Below are 17,191 nucleotides of genomic sequence, written 5' to 3'. Positions count from 1 at the left end.
TATTTTTTTTGACAGAAAAAAATGGAAAGAAAACTGCTAACAATTAAAACCACGCGCTTGTCAATGTCACTTTGAATTGGCCATATCTTGTGCAAAAAACGAGCGTTTTCTTCGCCTAACTAGTGTTATTGGGACTAAAGTGTTTAGTAAAAGGCGAGTAAGATGACGTAAGTAGACAACCGAAAACGGGAAACATGATCAAATATTCCAAATATGCTTCGTTTTTGCTTCAATCAAAGACAACTCTTTTGCGATGTGTCAATTTTTTGTCCCTGCCGTTTTCATTTCCAAGCGATCGCGGTTCACACCTAAGCTATCGTGACAGTCATGTGTTGAGTCCAAATATAGCCCGTGTCTAGAAAACCCCGATCAAACTACAATGTTTAGGTCGCGGTTAGACTTTCGGCGGACCCCAACACTGGAAGATACATTAAAAAAAACCTTTATTCACTACTTTTTTCCTCTTTTTGCTTTTGAAATTTTTCAGAAATCATGCATACTTTAATGAGCTTCGAGATAGCCTAAAACGGTATAGAGGGATTGTCAACAGTGGCAGAAATGTTTCTATGGCGGAGTTTTTTTGAGAAATTTTGTCGATCTTTTGTTAGATCGACCAATTTCAACTATATTGACCCTTTTTTGTCAAAACAATTCTGCGCCGCAGGCAGTTTTTTTTGGCGCCTCCTTCAAAATCACTTATTTTAGCGGCGAAAGCGCCTTTACAAAGCTTTTCATGTTGGCCAGCCAAAAATATATCGCGTAAAACTATACCAAAGAGGGAACCCTATGGGTTAAATTGGCAGCCAAAATTGAGAGGGGCATAAGTTATGATTCTCCCAAGTTCTACAACGTTCTTTTTTTCGCTTAATCATTTTCCTTTCACTTAACCATTTTCCAAAGGAAATTTTCCTTGTTATCGAAAATAACGCCCAAAAAGTATGTAAAATAAATATATGGCAGCCAAGGGTAAGTGTATTAATTTTGGGTTGATGCGGTTTCCTCCCTCCAAGTCAAACGTAATTGTTCCCTATTTGTAATCAATTTCTACAAACCCACCCAAACGTATTGGCGTCTACCATACAATATTTCAGTACGTTTACGCACTGCTTCATTAACTATGTCAAACCCTGGAAATCAAATATATGAAATTCAAGATGAAATAATTGGATTCATAAAAGTTCTGCCAAATAGCCATGAATTTTTCAATAAAACTGGGAAATAACTTTGAATCAGCGCTAATGTTTCCTGTCAACTCAACCCGGGATCTACTGCAATCAATTTTCAAATGAAAGTTTCTATGCATCCGCATTTCATGTTGAATACTTGTTGAATGACACGAGAAAACCTCTAGAAAAAATTTAAATGTAAGTTTTCTTCAGTTGGATTGAATAATCAAATAATTCAAAACAACCCACGTTTTTTTTGACAGAAAAAAGATGTAAAGAAAACTGCTATCAATTATTGCCATGTGCTTGTCAATGTCACTTTGAATATGCCATATCTTGCGCAAAAAACGAGCGTTTTCAACGCCTAACTAGTGTTATTGGGACTAAAGTGTTTAGCAAAAAGCGAGTAAGCTGACGTAGTAGACAACCAAAAAAGGAAAACCAGATCAAAGACACCAAATATGAATCATTTTTGCTTCAATCAATGACATAATTTTTGCGATATGTCAATTTTTTGTCACTCCCGATTTCATTTCCAAGCGATAGCGGTTCACATCTGAGCTGTAGTGACAGTCATGTGTTGCGTCCAAATTTAGCCAGTGACTAGAAAAACCCGAGCAAACTACAATGCTTGGGTCGCTGTTAGACTTTCGGCGGACCCCAACACTGGAAGATACATTAAAAATTTTTATTAATTTCATTTTTTCCCTCTTTTTATTTTGGAAATTTTTCAGAAATCATGCATACTTTAATGAACTTCGAGATAGCCTAAAACGGTATAGAGGGATTGTCAACAGTGGCAGAAATGTTTCTATGGTGGAGGTTTTTTGAGAAACTTTATCGATGTTTTGTTAGGTCGACCAATTTCAACTATATTGACCCCTTTTTTGTCATGACAATTCTGCGCCGCAGGCTGTTTTTTTGGCGCCCCCCTTCCAAATCACTTATTTTAGCGCCGAAAGCCCCTTTACAAAGCTTTTGATGTTGGCCAGCCAAAAATGGATCGCGTAAAACTATACCAAAGAGAGAACCGTATGGAATAAATTGGCAGCCAATTTTGAGGGGCGGGAGCATAATTTCTGATTCTCCCAACACACTGCATTAAGTATGTCAAATCCTGGAAACTATATATTTGAAATTCAAGATCAAATAATCGGTTTCATTAAAGTTCTGCCTTTAGAGAAGCTTGCACATCCAGATTATCATCCAAGGCCTTTTTCTAAATTGGTTCAAAATTTTTGTTGAAACCTCAGTGACTATAGTTGCTTCTCTCTCGTTGAAAGTGTAAAATTGGTTAATGTTTTCAAATAAGTGCACGCCCACGCGTTTGCCTTCTATCGCAATTATTTTGTCAACACAGAGGGCTCTGAAATTGTGCAACTTCGCACAATCTCAGATGAGATTCCAGGTGATATGCAGTCATCTCCCTAAAATTAAAGCCGGTCGCACATTATTCACAAGAACGCCGGCAATTTTTTAACCAAAAGCTGCTCTTGGATCTTTAACTGATCGCTAAACACGGAAATAGTTTTCCGATCCATGTTTTCCACTTAATTGTTTTCCACTTATTTTCCATCTCTCTGGCTAAGTCTGCCCGTTTCACCAGTTACACGACAAGTAATAAAGCTTTGAATTCAATTCGAATATTTGTATTTTTTTCAGCGCTGATTCAGGAATTTGTCGTGGCTAAATTATTCATGATTATCGCTGAGAATAATGGCCATGAAAAATAACCCTGAACCATCGCTAAATTTTTTTTAAAAATTGGGTTATGCTTGATTTAGCCATGAAATTTTCAATAAAACTGGGAGATAGCTCTGAATCAGCGGTAATGTTTCCTGTCAACTCAACCCGGGATCGATTGTAATCATTTTTTAAACAAAATCATCCATGCAACCGGATCTTTATGTTGAATACTTGTTGAATGACAAAAAAATCTTCAGTAAAAAGTTAATTGTAAGTTTTCTTCAGTTAGAATGAAATATCAAATAATTGAAAACTACACATGTTATTTTTTTGACAGAAAGAAGCTGGAAAGAAAATTGCCAACAATTAATGCAATGTGATTGTCAATGTCACTTTGAATGAGCCATATTTTGTGCAAAAAGTGAGCGTTTTCTTCGCCTAATTAGTGTTATTGGGACTAAAGTGTTTAGTAAAAGGTGAGCAAGCTGACGTAGTAGACAACCGAAAACGGTAAACCAGATCAGTGAAGCCAAATATGCATCGTTTTTGCCTCAATCAGTGACATAAGTTTTGCTATGTGTCAATTTTTTGGTCCCTCCCTAGTTCATTTTAAAGCGATCGCGGTTCACATCTAAGCTGTCGTGAAAGTCATGTGTTGTGTCCAAATTTAGCCCGTGTCTAGAAAACCCCGAACAAACTACAAAGTTTAGGTCGCGGTTAGACTTTCGGCGGACCCCAACACTGGAAGACATCAAAAGTTTTTATTCACTTCCTTTTTTTCTCTTTTTGTTTTTAAAACTTTTTAGAAATCATGCATACTTTAATGTGCTCTTGCTCACAAGTTAACTTCAAGATAGCTTAAAACGGCATAGATGTATTGTCAACAGTGCAGAAATTTTTCTATGGGGGTAGCGTTTTGAAAAATTTTTGTAAGGTCAACCAATTTAAACTATATTAACCTTATTTTGTCAAAACATTTCTGCGCCGCAGGAGTTTTTCCAAAAAAAAACAGGCTAAGTTACATTGTGAGCCTTTTTAAAAGTATTTGACCAAAAAATTGCGTTTTTTTGGCGCGCCGAACTTGTATTAGCGCCGAAAGCGCCTTTACAAAATTTTTGATGTTGGCCCATGCCTAGAAAACCCCGAACAAACTACATAGCTTAGGTCGCGGTTTGACTTTCGGCGAACACCTACACTGGAAGTGCTTAGGCATTTACGTCATTCATTGTAAAATAGGCAAAGATGGAAAACAATTTTTGAAGGCAAATAACAAGAAAAACACCAACAATTGATGCAATGTGATTGTCAATGTCACTTTGAATGAGCCATATTTTGTGCAAAAAGTGAGCGTTTTCTTCGCCTAATTAGTGTTATTGGGACTAAAGTGTTTAGTAAAAGGTGAGCAAGCTGACGTACTAGACAACCGAAAACGGTAAACCGGATCAGTGAAGCCAAATATGCATCGTTTTTGCCTCAATCAGTGACATAAGTTTTGCTATGTGTCAATTTTTTGGTCCCTCCCGAGTTCATTTCCAAGCGATCGCGGTTCACATCTAAGCTGTAGTGACAGTCATGTGTTGCGTCCAAATTTAGCCCGTGACTAGAAAAACCCGAACAAACTACAATGCTTGGGTCGCTGTTAGACTTTCGGCGGACCCCAACACTGGAAGATACATTTAATTTTTTTTTTATTAATTTCGATTTTTTCCCTCTTTTTATTTTGGAAATTTTTCAGAAATCATGCATACTTTAATGAACTTCGAGATAGCCTAAAAGGTATAGAGGGATTGTCAACAGTGGCAGAAATGTTTCTATGGTGGAGGTTTTTTGAGAAACTTTATCGACGTTTTGTTAGATCGACCAATTTCAAGTATATTGACCCTTTTTCGTCATGACAATTCTGCGCCGCAGGCTGTTTTTTGGCGCCACCCCTTCCAAATCACTTATTTCAGCGCCGAAAGCGCTTTTACAAAATTTTTGATGTTGGCCGGCTAAAAATGGATCCCGTAAAAATATACCAAAGGGGGAACCCTATAGAAAAATTTGGCTGCCAAAAATTGAGGGGGCGGGGATAAATTCTGATTCTCCCAAGTTCTACAGCGTTCTATTTTTTTCACTTAATCATTAGGGACACTTTGCTTGTTATCGAAAATAGTGCGCGAAAATTATTTTTAAAAAATAAACAAAATGGCAGCCAAGTATACGTGTATTAATTTTGTGTTGATGCTGCTTCCTCCCTCCAAGTCAAACTTAATTGTTCACTATTTTTAATCAATTTCTACAAACCAACCCATACGTATTGGCGTCTGCCATACAAAATTTCACTACGTTTACGCACTACTTCATTAACTTTGTCAAACCCTGGAAACCTTATATATGAGATTCAAGATCAAATAATCGGATTCATAAAAGTTCTGCCTTTCGAGAAGCTTGCACATCCAGATTATCATCCAAGGTCTTTTTGTAAAATGGTTTGAAAATTTTGTTAAAATAGGTGACTATAGGAGTGCGGTCTGTATTTAGACAACCACATATTCCTACTCGTCAACAAGCAGACAAATACTGTATTGACCAATCAGAATCGAGACAAAGAAGAAATCAACAAATAATAATTATGTATTTCGAAAGTTTGCTTTCTCCTATTTTGTAAAATTAAAGATTCTGATATGTTCATACAGTATTTGTTTCCTTACTGACGAGTAGGAATACGCGGTAGTCTAAAAACTGCTATGTAACCGTGACTAAAATGATAATAAAATTGTTTCAAGTACTGCATTGATCCAGCAATATAGAGAACTTATCATTGACAGAGCACCAACTTGAGCAAGCGCGAAAGGTAATTCAACCTGCTGAAGCGCCGCTGAGAATTTTCTATTAAGTACTTTCTTACATGGGCCTAATTGTTTAATCTTAGTAACAATTATGCTTAAAAAATAATAATAGATTCAAAGAAAAAAAGGAAATTTCAAAAACTTACAGTTCCTTTATTTCAATCTAAGTAACATTTATGCTGAAAAAAATATATAATAGATTTAGAGAAAAAAAGTAAATTTCAAGATCTTACAGTTCCTTTATCTTGATATATTTTTACAGTCAGATTAACAAGCAAAAAAAAGTAGCAAAAATAAACATTTTTCAGACATGAAAATTATATTTTATTTCATTTGCTTTATTTCAATTAGTACAATGTTTTTTGGGTGTTCGCTTTGTAGTAAAACTATTTAAAAAAACGATTTGTTGAAGCAGTCGCAATCAATTAAATAAGTATCTCTGATTTTATGCATAAGGTTGTCTATAGACAGGTTAGGCTCCATTAAAATTTCTTTAACGATTTTCATTTTGAAATTAATTAAAAAATGATTTAGTGTCTGTTTTCATTATAGCTGCTTCTCTCTCGTTGATAGTGTAAGCTTGGGTAATGTTTTCAATTAATTGCCCGCCCACGCGCTTGTATCCTGGCGAAGGTTGGGAAGTATGTTGAAACCATTGCGACCCAAAAAAGGTATGTTCCAATCATTTCGACTCAAAATGGGTATGTTGGGACTTTGCGCGACAGCAGTCGAAAGATGTCCGTTTTTGACTGTATGAATTAACATTTGTCGCCTTCCTCCATTTTGGACGTCTCCCCTTCAGGGATTCAACCTCCGGCAGACACAAAAGACGCTCTGTGGTAACTTTCAAGAAACCCATTTTTTGCCACCGACCCTTAAATTTTTCTAAATCCGCTGTCGGTGAAAAATTGCTGCAAACAAAAATGTTTAATTTATTGTTTTTTTTTTAAATCTTATAATTTCTTCTGTTTTTCTTTTCCATGGTCTTGTTGAACCACAGTAAAATCAAATTCTGTCACAGTTTGCCATATTTCATTATTAGAAGCTTTTTCTAAAAAAGTATTGAATCCTAAAATTTTGATCGGTCGTGTTTTTTGGGTTAAGTTATCTAATGCATCTTTTCAGTGCTGCAATATTTGGATATAGTCTACAGAGAGTTGGAAAAAAGCCAGTGAATGCAGAAATAAACAGAAATGAGACTGATTTCATTTTGAAAATTATCAATTTTCTATTTTGAAACGAAAAAAAGATATGGTCTTATAATTTTTTGACTTAAAAATTTTAAATCAAAATGCGAGCTTTCAAAAGAGATGCGCAACTTCCACCAGTGTAAAACCAGTTGATCTATTTTTAGAGCCCTTGTTATGTGAAAACACAAACTAATGAAAATTTTTCAATTGTTTTTTTTTGATGTGTGAAAAATTGCTGCAAACAAAAACTTTTTAATATATTGTTTTTTTCTAAAAAATGTTATAATGTCTTCTGTTTTTCTCTTCCATGATCTTGTTGAATCACAGTAAATCAAGTTTTGTCATATTTTGCCGTATTTCATTATTAGAAGCTTTTTTCTAAAAAAAATATTGAACAGCCTAAAACTTTGATCGGTCGTGTTTTTTGGGTTAAGTTAACTTATACATACTTGCAGTGCGGCAAAATTTGGTTATAGTCTACAGAGAGTTGAAAAAAGTCAGTGAATGCAAAAATAAACAGAAAAAAAGAATAATTTTCTTTGAAAATTTTCATTTTTCGATTTTCAAACGAAAAAATATATAGTCTCATAATTTTTTGACTCAAAAATTTTTAATTAAACTGCGAAATTGCATTAGAGTTGCGCAACTTCTACCAGTGTTAAGCCATGTGATCTAATTTTAGAGCCCCTGCAGCGTGGAAACACAAACTAATTAGATTTTTCAATAATTTTTTTTTGATGTGTGAAAAATTGCTGCAAACAAAAAATTTTTTTTAATTTATTGTTTTTTTAAAAAAATGTTATAATTTCTTCTGTTTTTCTCTTCCATGATCTTGTTGAATCTCAGTAAAATCAAGTTTTGTCATATTTTGCCGTATTTCATTATTAGAAGCTTTTTTCTAAAAAAAATATTGAACAGCCTAAAATTTTGATCGGTAGTGTTTTTTTGTGTTAAGTTAACTTAAAAAAACTTGCAGTGCGGCAAAATTTGGTTATAGTCTACAGAGAGTTGAAAAAAAGTCAGTGAATGCAAAAACAGAAAAAAAGAATAATTTTATTTTAAAAATTTTCAATTTTCGATTTTCAAACGAAAAAATATATAGTCTCATAGTTTTTTGACTCAAAATTTTTAAATTAAACTGTGAGCTTGCATTAGAGTTGCGCAACTTCTACCAGTGTTAAACCATGTGATCTAATTTTAGAGCCCCTGCAGCGTGGAAACACAAACTAATGAGAATTTTTCAATTGTTTTTTTTTGATGTGTGAAAATTTGCTGCAAAAAAAATTTTTTAAGTTATTGCTTTTTGGAAAAAGTTATAATTTTATAACTTCTTCTTTTTTTCTCTTCCATGAGCTTGTTGAATCACAGTAAAATCAAAGTTTGTCACATTTTGCCGTATTTCATTATTAGAAGCTTTTTTCTAAAAAAAGTATTGAACAGCCTAAAACTTTGATCGGTCGTGTTTTTTTGGGTTAAGTTAACTTAAAAAAACTTGCAGTGCGGCAAAATTTGGTTATAGTCTACAGAGAGTTGAAAAAAAGTCAGTGAATGCAAAAATAAACAGAAAAAAAGAATAATTTTATTTTAAAAATTTTCAATTTTCGATTTTCAAACGAAAAAATATATAGTCTCATAATTTTTTGACTCAAAAATTTTAAATTAAACTGCGAGCTTGCATTAGAGTTGCGCAACTTCTACCAGTGTTAAACCATGTGATCTAATTTTAGAGCCCCTGCAGCGTGGAAACACAAACTAATGAGAACTTTTCAATTGTTTTTTTTTTGATGTGTGAAAATTTGCTGCAAAAAAAACGTTTTAAGTTATTTCTTTTTGGAAAAACTTATAATTTTATAACTTCTTCTTTTTTTCTCCTCCATGATCTTGTTGAATCACAGTAAAATCGAAGTTTGTCACATTTTGCCGTATTTCATTATTAGAAGCTTTTTTCTAAAAAAAATATTGAACAGCCTAAAACTTTGATCGGTCGTGTTTTTTTGGGTTAAGTTAACTTAAAAAAACTTGCAGTGCGGCAATATTTGGATATAGTCTACAGAGAGTCAGAAAAAAGTCAGTGAAAGCAAAAATAAACAGAAAAAAAATGACTTTTTTCTGAAAATTTTCATTTTTCGACTTTCAAACGAAAAAATATATGGTCTTATAATTTTTAGACTCAAAAGTTTTAAATTTAAATGCAACCTTGCATTAGAGTTGCGCATTTTTCACCAGTGCACAACCATGTGATTTAATTTTAGAGCCCCTGCAGTGTGGAAACACAAGCTAATGAGAATTTTTCAATTGTTTTTGTGAAAAATTGCTGCAAACTAAAATTTTTAAATTTTTGTTTATTAAAGAAAATGTTATAATTGCTTCTGTTTTTCTTATCCATGGTCTTGTTGAACCACAGTAATATCAAATTTTGTCACAGTTTGCCATATTTCATTATTAGAAGCTTTTTTCGAAAAAAAAATTTGAATAGCCTAAGATTTTGATCGGTCGTGTTTTTTTGGGTTAAATTATCTTAAACATATTTGGAGTGCGGCAATAGTGGGATAAATTCTACAGAGAGTTGACAAATTTCAGTGAATGCAAAAATAAACTGAAAAAAATGACTCTATTCTGAAAATTTTCATTTTTCGATTTTCAAACGAAAAAATATGATCTTAAAATTTTTTGACTCAAAAATTTTAAATTTAAGTGCGAGCTTGCATTAGAGTTGTGCAATTTCCACCAGTGCACAACCATGTGATTTAATTTTAGAGTCCCTGCAGCGTGGAAACACAAACTAATGAGAATTTTCATTAATTTTTTTTTGATGTGTGAAAAATTGCTGCAAACAAAAAATTATTTTTAATTTATTGTTTTTTTAAAAAAATGTTATAATTTCTTCTGTTTTTCTCTTCCATGATCTTGTTGAATCACAGTAAAATCAAGTTTTGTCACATTTTGCCGTATTTCATTATTAGAAGCTTTTTTCGAAAAAAAATATTGAACAGCCTAAAATTTTGATCGGTCGTGTTTTTTTGGGTTAAGTTAACTTATACATACTTGCAGTGCGGCAAAATTTGGTTATAGTCTACAGAGAGTTGAAAAAAAGTCAGTGAATGCAAAAATAAACAGAAAAAAAGAATAGTTTTAATTTAAAAATTTTCAATTTTCGATTTTCAAACGAAAAAATATATAGTCTCATAATTTTTTGACTCAAAAATTTTAAATTAAACTGCAAGCTTGCATTAGAGTTGCGCAACTTCTACCAGTATTAAACCATGTGATCTAATTTTAGAGCCCCTGCAGCGTGGAAACACAAACTAATGAGAATTTTTCAATTTTTTTTTTTGATGTGTGAAAATTTGCTGCAAAAAAAAACATTTTAAGTTATTGCTTTTTGGAAAAAGTTATAATTTTATAACTTCTCCTTTTTTTCTCTTCCATGATCTTTTTGAATCACAGTAAAATCAAATTTTGTCACAGTTTGCCATATTTTCTTATTTGAAGCTTTTTTCGAAAAAAAAATTGAATAGCCTAAAACTATGATCGGTCGTGTTTTTTGGGTTAAGTTATCTTATACATATTTGCAGTGCGGCAATATATGGATATAGTCTACAAAGAATTAGAAAAAAGTCAGTGAACGCAAATATAAACAGAAAAAAGAATGACTTTATTTTGAAAACTTTCATTTTTTGAGTTTCAAACGAAAAAATATATGGTCTTATAATTTTTTGACTCAAAAATTTTAAATTAAAATGGGAGCTTTCAAAAGAGTTGCGCAACTTCCACCAGTGTAAAACCAGTTGATCTGTTTTTAGAGCCCTTGTTATGTGAAAACACAAAGTAATGAAAATTTTTCAATTGTTTTTTTTGATGTGGGTCAAAAGTTGCTGCAAACAAAAACTTTTTAATGTTATATTTTCTTCTGTTTTTCTCTTCCATGATCTTGTTGAATCACAGTAAAATCAAGTTTTGTCACATTTTGCCGTATTTCATTATTAGAAGCTTTTTTCTAAAAAAAATATTGAACAGCCTAAAACTTTGATCGGTCGTGTTTTTTTGGGTTAAGTTTACTTAAAAAAACTTGCAGTGCGGCAATATTTGGATATAGTCTACAGAGAGTCGGAAAAAAGTCAGTGAAAGCAAAAATAAAATGAAAAAAAAAATGACTATTTCCTGAAAATTTTCATTTTTCGACTTTCAAACGAAAAAATAAATGATCTTATACTTTTTTGACTCAAAAGTTTTAAATTTAAATGCAAGCTTGCATTAGAGTTGCGCATTTTTCACCAGTGCACAACCATGTGATTTAATTTTAGAGCCCCTGCAGTGTGGAAACACAAGCTAATGAGAATTTTTCAATTGATTTTGTGAAAAATTGCTGCAAACTAAAATTTTTAAATTTTTGTTTATTAAAGAAAATGTTATAATTGCTTCTGTTTTTCTTTTCCATGGTCTTGTTGAACCACAGTAATATCAAATTTTGTCACAGTTTGCCATATTTCATTATTAGAAGCTTTTTTCGAAAAAAAAATTTGAATAGCCTAAGATTTTGATCGGTCGTGTTTTTTTGGATTAAATTATCTTAAACATATTTAGAGTGCGGCAATAGTGGGATAAATTCTACAGAGAGTTGACAAATTTCAGTGAATGCAAAAATAAACAGAAAAAAATGACTCTATTCTGAAAAATTTCATTATTCGATTTTCAAACGAAAAAATATATGATCTTAAAATTTTTTGACTCAAAAGTTTTAAATTTAAGTGCGAGCTTGCATTAGAGTTGCGCAATTTCCACCAGTGCACAACCATGTGATTTAATTTTAGAGTCCCTGCAGCGTGGAAACACAAACTAATGAGAATTTTCAATATTTTTTTTTGATGTGTGAAAAATTGCTGCAAACAAAATTTTTTTTAAAATTTATTGTTTTTTTTTAAATGTTATAATTTCTTCTGTTTTTCTCTTCCATGATCTTGTTGAATCACAGTAAAATCAAAGTTTGTCACATTTTGCCGTTTTTCATTATTAGAAGCTTTTTTCTAAAAAAAGTATTGAACAGCCTAAAACTTTGATCGGTCGTGTTTTTTTGGGTTAAGTTAACTTATACATACTTGCAGTGCGGCAAAATTTGGTTATAGTCTACAGAGAGTTGAAAAAAAGTCAGTGAATGCAAAAATAAACAGAAAAAAAGAATAGTTTTAATTTCAAAATTTTCAATTTTCGATTTTCAAACGAAAAAATATATAGTCTCATAATTTTTTGACTCAAAAATTTTAAATTAAACTGCAAGCTTGCATTAGAGTTGCGCAACTTCTACCAGTATTAAACCATGTGATCTAATTTTAGAGCCCCTGCAGCGTGGAAACACAAACTAATGAGAATTTTTCAATTTTTTTTTTGATGTGTGAAAATTTGCTGCAAAAAAAAAAACATTTTAAGTTATTGCTTTTTGGAAAAACTTATAATTTTATAACTTCTTCTTTTTTTCTCCTCCATGATCTTGTTGAATCACAGTAAAATCGAAGTTTGTCACATTTTGCCGTATTTCATTATTAGAAGCTTTTTTCTAAAAAAAATATTGAACAGCCTAAAACTTTGATCGGTCGTGTTTTTTTTGGGTTAAGTTAACTTAAAAAACTTGCAGTGCGGCAATATTTGGATATAGTCTACAGAGAGTCAGAAAAAAGTCAGTGAAAGCAAAAATAAACAGAAAAAAAATGACTTTTTTCTGAAAATTTTCATTTTTCGACTTTCAAACGAAAAAATAAATGATCTTATAATTTTTTGACTCAAAAGTTTTAAATTTAAATGCAAGCTTGCATTAGAGTTGCGCATTTTTCACCAGTGCACAACCATGTGATTTAATTTTAGAGCCCCTGCAGTGTGGAAACACAAGCTAATGAGAATTTTTCAATTGTTTTTGTGAAAAATTGCTGCAAACTAAAATTTTTAAATTTTTGTTTATTAAAGAAAATGTTATAATTGCTTCTGTTTTTCTTTTCCATGGTCTTGTTGAACCACAGTAATATCAAATTTTGTCACAGTTTGCCATATTTCATTATTAGAAGCTTTTTTCTAAAAAAAATTTGAATAGCCTAAGATTTTGATCGGTCGTGTTTTTTTGGGTTAAATTATCTTAAACATATTTGGAGTGCGGCAATAGTGGGATAAATTCTACAGAGAGTTGACAAATTTCAGTGAATGCAAAAATAAACTGAAAAAAATGACTCTATTCTGAAAATTTTCATTTTTCGATTTTCAAACGAAAAAGTATGATCTTAAAATTTTTTGACTCAAAAATTTTAAATTTAAGTGCGAGCTTGCATTAGACTTGTGCAATTTCCACCAGTGCACAACCATGTGATTTAATTTTAGAGTCCCTGCAGCGTGGAAACACAAACTAATGAGAATTTTCATTAATTTTTTTTTGATGTGTGAAAAATTGCTGCAAACAAAAAATTATTTTTAATTTATTGTTTTTTTAAAAAAATGTTATAATTTCTTCTGTTTTTCTCTTCCATGATCTTGTTGAATCACAGTAAAATCAAGTTTTGTCACATTTTGCCGTATTTCATTATTAGAAGCTTTTCTCGAAAAAAAATATTGAACAGCCTAAAATTTTGATCGGTCGTGTTTTTTTGGGTTAAGTTAACTTATACATGCTTGCAGTGCGGCAAAATTTGGTTATAGTCTACAGAGAGTTGAAAAAAAGTCAGTGAATGCAAAAATAAACAGAAAAAAAGAATAGTTTTAATTTCAAAATTTTCAATTTTCGATTTTCAAACGAAAAAATATATAGTCTCATAATTTTTTGACTCAAAAATTTTAAATTAAACTGCAAGCTTGCATTAGAGTTGCGCAACTTCTACCAGTGTTAAACCATTGTGATCTAATTTTAGAGCCCCTGCAGCGTGGAAACACAAACTAATGAGAATTTTTCATTTGTTTTTTTTTGATGTGTGAAATTTTGCTGCAAAAAAAACTTTTTAAGTTATTGCTTTTTGGAAAAAGTTATAATTTTATAACTTCTTTTTTTCTCTCTTCCATGATCTTTTTGAATCACAGTAAAATCAAATTTTGTCACAGTTTGCCATATTTTCTTATTTGAAGCTTTTTTCAAAAAAAAAATTGAATAGCCTAAAACTATGATCGGTCGTGTTTTTTGGGTTAAGTTATCTTATACATATTTGCAGTGCGGCAATATATGGATATAGTCTACAAAGAGTTAGAAAAAAGTCAGTGAATGCAAATATAAACAGAAAAAAGAATGACTTTATTTTGAAAACTTTCATTTTTTGAGTTTCAAACGAAAAAATATATGGTCTTATAAATTTTTGACTCAAAAATTTTAAATTAAAATGGGAGCTTTTAAAAGAGTTGCGCAACTTCCACCAGTGTAAAACCAGTTGATCTGTTTTTAGAGCCCTTGTTATGTAAAAACACAAAGTAATGAAAATTTTTCAATTGTTTTTTTTTGATGTATGAAAAATTGCTGCAAACAAAAACTTTTTAATTTATTGTTTTTTTTTGAAAAAATGTTATATTTTCTTCTGTTTTTCTCTTCCATGATCTTGTTGAATCACAGTAAAATCAAGTTTTGTCACATTTTGCCGTATTTCATTATTAGAAGCTTTTTTCTAAAAAAAATATTGAACAGCCTAAAACTTTGATCGGTCTTGTTTTTTTGGGTTAAGTTAACTTATACATACTTGCAGTGCGGCAATATTTGGATATAGTCTACAGAGAGTCGAAAAAAAAGTCAGTGAAAGCAAAAACAAACAGAAAAAAAATGACTTTATTCTGAAAATTTTCATTTTTTGACTTTCAAACGAAAAAATATATGATCTTATAATTTTTTGACTCAAAAATTTTAAATTAAAACGCGAGCTTGCATTAGAGTTGCGCATTTTTCACCAGTGCCCCTGCAGTGTGGAAACACAAGCTAATGAGAATTTTTCAATTGTTTTGGTGAAAAAATGCTGCAAACTAAAATTTTTAATTTTTTGTTTTAATAAAGAAAATGTTATAATTGCTTCTGTTTTTCTTTTCCATGATCTTGTTGTACCACAGTAATATCAAATTTTGTCACAGTTTGCCATATCTCATTTTTAGAAGCTTTTTATTTCGAAAAAAAATTTGAACAGCCTAAGAATTTGATCGGTCGTGTTTTTTTGGGTTAAGTTATCTTAAACATATTTGGAGTGCGGCAATAGTGGGATAAATTCTACAGAGAGTTGGAAAAATGTCAGTGAATGCAAAAATAAACAGAAAAAAATGACTCTATTCTGAAAATTTTCATTTTTCGATTTTCAAACGAAAAAATATATGATCTTAAAATTTTTTGACTGAAAAATTTTAAATTCAAGTGGGAACTTGCATTAGAGTTGCGCAATTTCCACCAGTGCACAACCATGTGATTTAATTTTAGAGCCCCTGCAGCGTGGAAACACAAACTAATGAGAATTTTTCAATTTTTTTTTGATGTGTGAAAATTTGCTGCAAAAAAAAACTTTTTAAGTTATTGCTATTTGGAAAATTTTATAATTTTATAATTCCTTTTGTTTTTCTCTTCCATGGTCTTGTTGAATCACATTAAAATCAAATTTTGTCACAGTTTGCCATATTTCTTTATTAGAAGCTTTTTTCTAAAAAATTATTGAATAGCCTAAAACTTTGATCGTTCGTGTTTTTTGGGTTAAGTTATCTTATACATATTTGTCGTGCGTCAATATTTGGTTATAGTCTACAGAGAGTTGGAAAAAAGTCTGTGAATGCAAAAAAAAAACAGAAAAAAGAGTGATTTTTTTTTGAAAATTTTCTTTTTTCGATTTTCAAACGAAAAAGTATATGGTCTCATAATGTTTTGACTCAAAAATTTTGAAATAAGCTGCGAGCTTGCACTAGAGTTGCGCAACTTCCACCAGTGTAAAACCATGTGTTTTAATTTTAGAGCCCCTGCAGTATGGAAACACAAACTAATGAGAATTTTTCAATTTTTTTTTTGATGTTTGAAAAATCGCTGCGAACAAAAAATTATTTTTAATTTATTGTTTTTTTAAAAAAATGTTATAATTTCTTCTGTTTTTCTCTTCCATGATCTTGTTGAATCACAGTAAAATCAAGTTTTGTCACATTTTGCCGTATTTCATTATTAGAAGCTTTTCTCGAAAAAAAAATATTGAACAGCCTAAAATTTTGATCGGTCGTGTTTTTTTGGGTTAAGTTATCTTAAACATATTTGGAGTGCGGCAATAGTGGGATAAATTCTACAGAGAGTTGGAAAAATGTCAGTGAATGCAAAAATAAACAGAAAAAAATGACTCTATTCTGAAAATTTTCATTTTTCGATTTTCAAACGAAAAAATATATGATCTTAAAATTTTTTGACTCAAAAATTTTAAATTCAAGTGGGAACTTGCATTAGAGTTGCGCAATTTCCACCAGTGCACAACCATGTGATTTAATTTTAGAGCCCCTGCAGCGTGGAAACACAAACTAATGAGAATTTTTCAAATTTTTTTTGATGTGTGAAAATTTGCTGCAAAAAAAAACTTTTTAAGTTATTGCTATTTGGAAAATTTTATAATTTTATAATTCCTTTTGTTTTTCTCTTCCATGGTCTTGTTGAATCACATTAAAATCAAATTTTGTCACAGTTTGCCATATTTCTTTATTAGAAGCTTTTTTCTAAAAAATTATTGAATAGCCTAAAACTTTGATCGTTCGTGTTTTTTGGGTTAAGTTATCTTATACATATTTGTCGTGCGTCAATATTTGGTTATAGTCTACAGAGAGTTGGAAAAAAGTCTGTGAATGCAAAAAAAAAACAGAAAAAAGAGTGATTTTTTTTTGAAAATTTTCTTTTTTCGATTTTCAAACGAAAAAGTATATGGTCTCATAATGTTTTGACTCAAAAATTTTGAAATAAGCTGCGAGCTTGCACTAGAGTTGCGCAACTTCCACCAGTGTAAAACCATGTGTTTTAATTTTAGAGCCCCTGCAGTATGGAAACACAAACTAATGAGAATTTTTCAATTTTTTTTTGATGTTTGAAAAATCGCTGCGAACAAAAACTTTTTAATTTATTGTTTTTTAAAAAATTTGTTATAATTTCTTTTTTTTTCATGGTCTTGTTGAATCACAGTAAAATCAAATTTTGTCACATTTTGCCGTATTTCATTATTAGAAGCTTTTTTCTAAAAAAGTATTGAATAACCTAAAACTTTGATCGGTCGTGTTTTTTGGGTTAAGTTAAATTATACATACTTGCAGTGCGGCAAAATTTGTGCGGAAAAAAGTCAGTGAATGCAAAATTAAACAAAAAAAAGTGTGA

Source organism: Symsagittifera roscoffensis, chromosome 9, assembly GCF_963678635.1.
Source record: "Symsagittifera roscoffensis chromosome 9, txSymRosc1.1, whole genome shotgun sequence".
NCBI lineage: Eukaryota > Metazoa > Xenacoelomorpha > Acoela > Convolutidae > Symsagittifera > Symsagittifera roscoffensis.
Note: the sequence above shows the minus strand (reverse complement) of the source record.